Source organism: Macaca nemestrina, chromosome 5 (assembly GCF_043159975.1).
Source record: "Macaca nemestrina isolate mMacNem1 chromosome 5, mMacNem.hap1, whole genome shotgun sequence".
Taxonomy (NCBI): domain Eukaryota; kingdom Metazoa; phylum Chordata; class Mammalia; order Primates; family Cercopithecidae; genus Macaca; species Macaca nemestrina.
Genome location: NC_092129.1, coordinates 19274240 through 19281399, shown reverse-complemented (window position 1 = coordinate 19281399; position 7160 = coordinate 19274240).

The following is a 7160-nucleotide window of genomic DNA, read 5'->3' as shown; positions in this document are numbered from 1 at the left end:
GGAGCCTTGCTCACAGCTAGCGCAGCAGTCTGAGATCAAACTCTGAGGTGGAAGTCTGGCTGGGGGAGGGGGGAATGTCCATCACTGCTGAGGCTTGAGTAGGTAAACAAAGCAGCTGGGAAGCTCGAACTGGGCAGAGCCCACCACAGCTCAGCATGGCTTACTGCCTCTATAGACTCCACCTCTGTGAGCAGGGCATTGCTGAACAAAAGGCACCAACAGCTTCTGCAGACTTAAATGTCCCTGTCTGATAGCTGTGAAGAGAGCAGTGATTCTCCCAGCATGGCAGTTGAGTTCTGAGAATGGACAGGCTACCACCTCAAGTGGATCCCTGACCCCCATGTAGCCTAACGGGGAGGCATCTCCTAGTAAAGGCTGACTGACACCTCATATAGGTGGGTGCCCGTCTGGGACAAAGCTTCCAGAGGAAGGATCGGGCAGCAATGTTTGCTGTTCTGCAGCCTCTACTGGTGATACCCAGGCAAACAGGGCCTAGAGTGGACCCCCAGCAAACTCCAACAGAGCTGCAGCTGAGGCAACTGACTGTTAGTAGGAGAACTAACAAACAGAAAGGAATAGCAACAACATCAACAAAAAGGACATCTACACCAAAACCCTATTTACAGATCACCAACCTCAAAGACCAAAGGTAGATAAAACCACAAACATGGGGAGAAACCAGAGTAGAAAACCTGAAAATTCTAAAAACCAGAGCACATCTTCTTCTCCAAAAGATCGCAGCTCCTTGCCAGCAGTGGAACAAATCTAGATGGAGAATGACTTTCACAAGTTGACAGAAGTAGGCTTCAGAAGGTCAGTAATAACAAACTTCCTTGAGCTAAAGGAGCACGTTCAAACTCATCACAAGGAAGCTAAAAATGTTGAAAAAATGTTAGATGAATGACTAGAAAAAAGACTGTAGAGAACTTAAATGACCTGATGGAGCTGAAAACCATGGCACAAGAACTTCGTGATGCATGCACAAGCTTCAATACCCGATTCAATCAAGTGGAGGAAAGGGTATCAGTGATTTAAGATCAAATTAATGAAATGAAGGAAGAAAACAAGGTTAAAGAAAAAAAAGTAAAAAGAAACAAACAAAGCCTCCAAGAAATATGGGAGTATGTGAAAAGACCAACTTTATGTTTGATACATGTACCTGAAAGTGATGGGGAGAATGGAACCAAGTTGGAAAATACTCTTCAGGATATTATCCAGGAGAACTTCCCCAGCCTAGCAAGGCAGGGCAACATTCAAGTTCAGGAAATACAGAGAACACCACAAAGAGTCGCCTTGAGAAGAGCAACTCCAAGACAAATAATCGTCAGATTCACCAACATTGAAATGAAGGAAAAAAATATTAAGGGCAGTGAGAAAGAAAGGTTGGGTTACCCACAAAAGGAAGTCCATCAGACTAGCAGCGGATCTTTTGGCAGAAACCGTACAAGCCAGAAGAGAGTGTGGGCCAATATTCAACATTCTTAAAGAAAAGAATTTTAAACCCGTAATTTCATATCCAGCCAAACTAAGCTTCATAAGTGAAGGAGACATAAAATCCTTTACAGACAAGCAAATGCTGACAGATTTTGTCACCACCAGGCCTGCCTTACAAGAGCTCCTGAAGGAAGCACTAAACATGGAAAGAAACAACCAGTACCAGCCACTGCAGAAACCTGCCAAATTGGAAAGACTATTGATGCTATGAAGAAACTGTATCAATTAATGGGCAAAATAATCAGCAAACATCAAAATGACAGGATCAAATTCACACATAAAAATATTAACCTTAAATGTAAATGGACTAAATGCTCCAATTAAAAGACACAGACTGGCAAATTGGATAAAGAGTCAAGACCCATGAGTGTGCTGTATTCAGGGGACCCATCTCATGATCAGAGACACACATAGGCTCAAAATAAATGGATGGAGGAAGATCTACCAAGCAAATGGAAAGCACAAAAAAGCAGGGGTTGCAATCCTAGTCTCTGATAAAACAGACTTTAAACCAACAAAGATCAAAAGAGACAAAGAAGGCCATTACATAATGGTAAAGGGATCAATTCAACAAGAAGAGTTAATTATCCTAAATATATATGCACCCAATAAATGAGCACCAAGACTCATAAAGCAAGTCCTTAGAGACCTACAAAGAAACTTAGACTCCCACAAGTAATAATGGGATACTTTAACACACCACTGTCAATATTAGACAGATCAATGAGACAGAAGGTTAACAAGGATATCCAGCACCTGAACTCAGTTCTGCAACAAGCAGACCTAATAGACATCTACAGAACTCTCCACCCCAAATCAACAGAATATACATTCTTCTCAGCACCACATTGCACTTATTCCAAAATTGACCACATAATTGGAAGTAAAGCACACCTCAGCAAATGTAAAAGAACAGAAATCACAACAAACTGTCTCTCAGACCACAGTGCCATCAAATTAGAACTCAGGATTAAGAAACTCACTCAAAACTGCTCAACTACATGGAAACTGAACAACCTGCTCCTGAATGACTACTGGGTAAATAACAAAATGAAGGCAGAAATAAAGATGTTGTTCTAAACCAATGAGAACAAAGACAAAACATACTAGAATCTCTGGTACACATTTAAAGCAGTGTGTAGAGGGAAATTTATAGCACTAAATGCCTGCAAGAGAAAGCAGGAAAGATCTAAAATTGATGCCCTAACATCACAATTAAAAGAACTAGAGAAGCAAGAGCAAACAAATCCAAAAGCTAGCAGAAGGCAAGAAATAACTAAGATCAGAGCAGAACTGAAAGAGATAGAGACCCCCCCAAAATTTCAAAAACCAGTGAATCCAGGAGCTGTTTTTTTCAAAAGGTCAAAAAAATTGATAGTCTGCTAGCAAGACTAATAAAGCAGAAAAGAGAGAAGAATCAAATAGATACAATAAAAAATGATAAAGGGGATATCACCACCAATCCCACAGAAATAAAAACTACCATAGGAGAACACAATAAACACCTCTACGCAAATAAACTAGAAAATCTAGAAGAAATGGAAAAATTTCTGGACACATACACCCACCCAAGACTAAACCAGGAAGAAGTTGAATCCCTGAATAGACCAATAAGAGGCTCAGAAATTGAGGCAATAATTAATAGCCTACCAACCAAAAAAGTCCAGGACCAGACGGATTCACAGCCAAATTCTACCAGGGTACAAAACGGAGTTGGTGCCATTCCTTCTGAAACTACTTCAATCAATGGAAAAAGAGGGAATCCTCCCTAACTCATTTTATGAGGCCAACATCATCTTGATACCAAAGCCTGGCAGAGACACAACAAAAAAAGAGAATTTTAGACCAATATCCCTGATAAACATCAATGTGAAAATCCTCAATAAAATACTTTCAAACTGAATCCAGCAGCATACCAAAAAGCTTATCCACCATGATCAAATCAGCTTCATCCCTGAGATGCAAGGCTGGTTCAACATACGCAAATCAATAAATGTAATCCATCACGTAAACAGAACCAATGACAAAAAGCACGTGATTATCTCAACAGATGCAGAAAAGGCCTTCGACAAAATTCAACAGCCCTTCATGCTAAAAACTCACAATAAACTAGGTATTGATGGAATGTGTCTCAAAATAATAAGAGTTATTTGTGACAAACCCACAGCCAATATCATACTGAATGGGCAAAAACTGGAAGGATTCCCTTTGAAAACCAGCACAAGACAAGGATGCCCTCTCTCACCACTCCTATTCAAAATAGTGTTGGAAGTTCTGGCCAGAGAAATCAGGCAAGAGAAAGAAATAAAGGGTATTCGATTAGGAAAAGAGGAAGTCAAATTGTCCCTCTTTGCAGATGACATGATTGTATATACAGAAAATCCCATCGTCTCAGCCCAAAATCTCCTTAAGCTGATAAGCAACTTCAGCAAAGTCATGGGTACAAAATCAATGCTCAAAAATCACAAGCATTCCTATACACCAAAAGCAAACAAACAGAAAGCCAAATCATGAATGAACTCCCATTCACAATTACTACAAAGAGAATAAAATACCTAAGAATCCAACTTGTGAGTGATGTGAAGGACCTCTTCAAGGAGAACTACAAACCACTGCTCAATGAAATAAAAGAGGACACAAAAAAATGGAAGAACATTCCATGCTCATGGATAGGAAGAATCAGCACCATGAAAATGACCATACTGCCCAAGGTAACGTATACATCCAATACCATCCCCATCAAGCTACCAATAACTTTCTTCACAGAATTGGAAAATACTACTTTAAATTCATATGGAACCAAAAAACAGCTTACATTGCCAAGAAAATCCTAAGCAAAAAGAAAAAGCTGGAGGCATCATGCTACCTGACTTCAAACTATACTACAAGACTACAGTAACCAAAACAGCATGGTACTGGTACCAAAACAGAGATATAGACCAATGGAACAGAACAGAGCCCTCAGAAATAACACTACACATCTACAACCATCTGATCTTCAACAAACTTTACAAAAACAAGAAATGCGAAGGATTCCCTATTTAATAAATGGTTCTGGGAAAACTGGCTAGCCATATGTAGAATGCTGAAACTATATCCTTTCCTTACACCTTATACACAAATTAATTCAAGATGGATTAAATACTTAAATGTTAGACCTAAAACCATAAAAACCCTAGAAGAAAACCTAGGTGGTACCCTTCAGGACATAGGCATAGGCAAGGGCTTCATGACTAAAACACCAAAAGCAATGGCAACAAAAGCCAAAATAGCCAAATGGGATCTAATTAAACTAAAGAGCTTCTGCACAGCCAAAGAAACTACCATCAGATTGAGCAGACAACCTCCAGAATGGGAGAAAATTTTTGCAATCTACCTATCTGACAAAGGGCTAATTATCCAGATCCACAAAGATTTCAAACAAATTTACAAGAAAAAACAGACCACTGCATCAAAAAGTGGGCAGACACTTCCCAAAAGAAGACATTTATGCAGCCAAGAGACACATGAAAAAATGCTCATCATCACTGGTCATCAGGGAAATGCAAACCAAAACCACAATGAGATACCATCTCAAGTCAATTTGAATGGCAAACATTAAAAAGTGAGGAAACAACAGATGCTGAAGAGGATGTGGAGAAATAGGAACACTTTTACACTGTTGGTGGGAGTGTAAATTAGTTCAACCATTGTGGAAGACAGTGTGGCAATTCCTCAAGGATCTAGAGCAAGAAATACCATTTGACCCAGCAATCTCATTACTGGTTATATACCCAAAGGATTATAAATCATGCTACTATAAAGACACATGCACACATGTGTTTATTGTGGCACTATTCACAATAGCAAAGACCTGGAACCAACCAAAATGTCCATCAGTGATAGACTGGATTAAGAAAATGTGGCACATACACACCATGGAATAATATGTGGCCATAAAAAAATGGATGAGTTCATGTACTTTGCAGGGACATGGATGAAGCTGGAAACCATCATTCTCAGCAAACTATCACAAAGACAGAAAAGCAAACATTGCATGTTCTCACTCATAGGTGGAATTGAACAATGAGATCACTTAAACACGGGGTGGGGAACATCACACACCAGGGCCTGTCGTGGGGTGGGGGACTGTGGGAGGGATAGCATTAGAAGAAATACCTAATGTAAGTGATGAGTTGTTGGGTGCAGCAAACCAACATGGCACATGTATACCTATGTATCAAAACTGCACATTGTGCACCTGTACCCTAGAACTTAAAGATAAAAAAATACAGCCACATTTCATTGTGTGAAATTATTCAGAACTTCAAAACAAATATTTGTTTCTACGATTCTACTGGTGCTTTACAAGAGGCACTAGGAGCCTATCTGTTTGGCCAGTTATTTTTTTCTTTCTTTCTTTCTTTCTTCCTTTTTTAAAAAGTAGCCTGCCATTATCCTCAGCAAACTAGCACAGGAAGAGAAAACCAAACACTGCATGTTCTCACTTATAAGTGGGAGCTAAACAATGAGAAGACATGGATAGAGGGAGGGGAACAACCTACAATGGGGTCTGTCAGTGGGGTGGAACAGAGAGAAGAGCATCACGATAAATAGCTAATGCATGTGGGGCTTACTATCTAGGTGATGTGTTGATAGGTGCAGCAAACCACCATGGCACACGTTTACCTGTGTAACAAACCTGCATATCCTACATATGTATCCCAGAGCTTACTAGTAAATTTAATTTTATTTAAAGAAATTCAAGGGCAAGGTAAAAACATAGGGTCACCACTAGGAGACTCCATGACTACATGAAAGGCAAAAGCGTGGTAAACCTAGATCAGAGGCACTGGACACAGAACACTTATTGACCGAGAATTCTCGGGCTGTGCATGCACCAGGATAAAGGCTGAGGTTTAAAATGGCAAGAACAGATTTTACCATTGAACCAATAGTGGCGATAGGTACTAGGATATCAGTATCTCTGAAAGTGATGAGACTTCAGGGCAGAGGGGGTCTTAGCTGGCAAGGTTTGCAGTGTTGGAGATCAGGCTGCAGAAGCCCAGTGCTGCATGGCTCTGTGGCTCAGCTTGTGTGAGGCAGCTCAGAAATGCTGGACATATATATGAGTCTACCCAGTAGTAGAAGGAGACCAGAGGGCTGGAGGACTCAGGGCAGTGAACACTATCTAAAGGAAAACACAGGCTTTAGGCAGTCATGGATGTTTCCGTCTGGAATGTATGAAGTATGAGTCAGATGCTCTGCTTGGTGGCTTCCAATATGCTTGATTGCAGTATTCTGTAGAAATTCTTCAGAAGATGACGAATCCTAGGTATCCACGGTATCCTGGAAGGCTCATAGACTCCTGAGCCTCAATGTGGTACAAGGTCAAAAAAATATTCTTGTTTATAACCTCAGCCGCCATCCTGGTGCATGCACAGCCCAAGAACTCTGAGTCAAGACATGTTCTGTGCCCACTGTCTGTGACTCAGATACACCACCCTTTTGCCTTTTTTGTGGTTATGGAGTCTCCTAGTGGGGGCCCTCTATTCTCACCTGGCACCTGCCTTCCTAAGTGATGCCACCCTCAGAGAGTACTGATGATTCATCTCTAAACCTACATTATGCTATACTTGAGCAAAACTCAGCATAGATATTAGTAGTCATTTTTACCTTCAATGAGA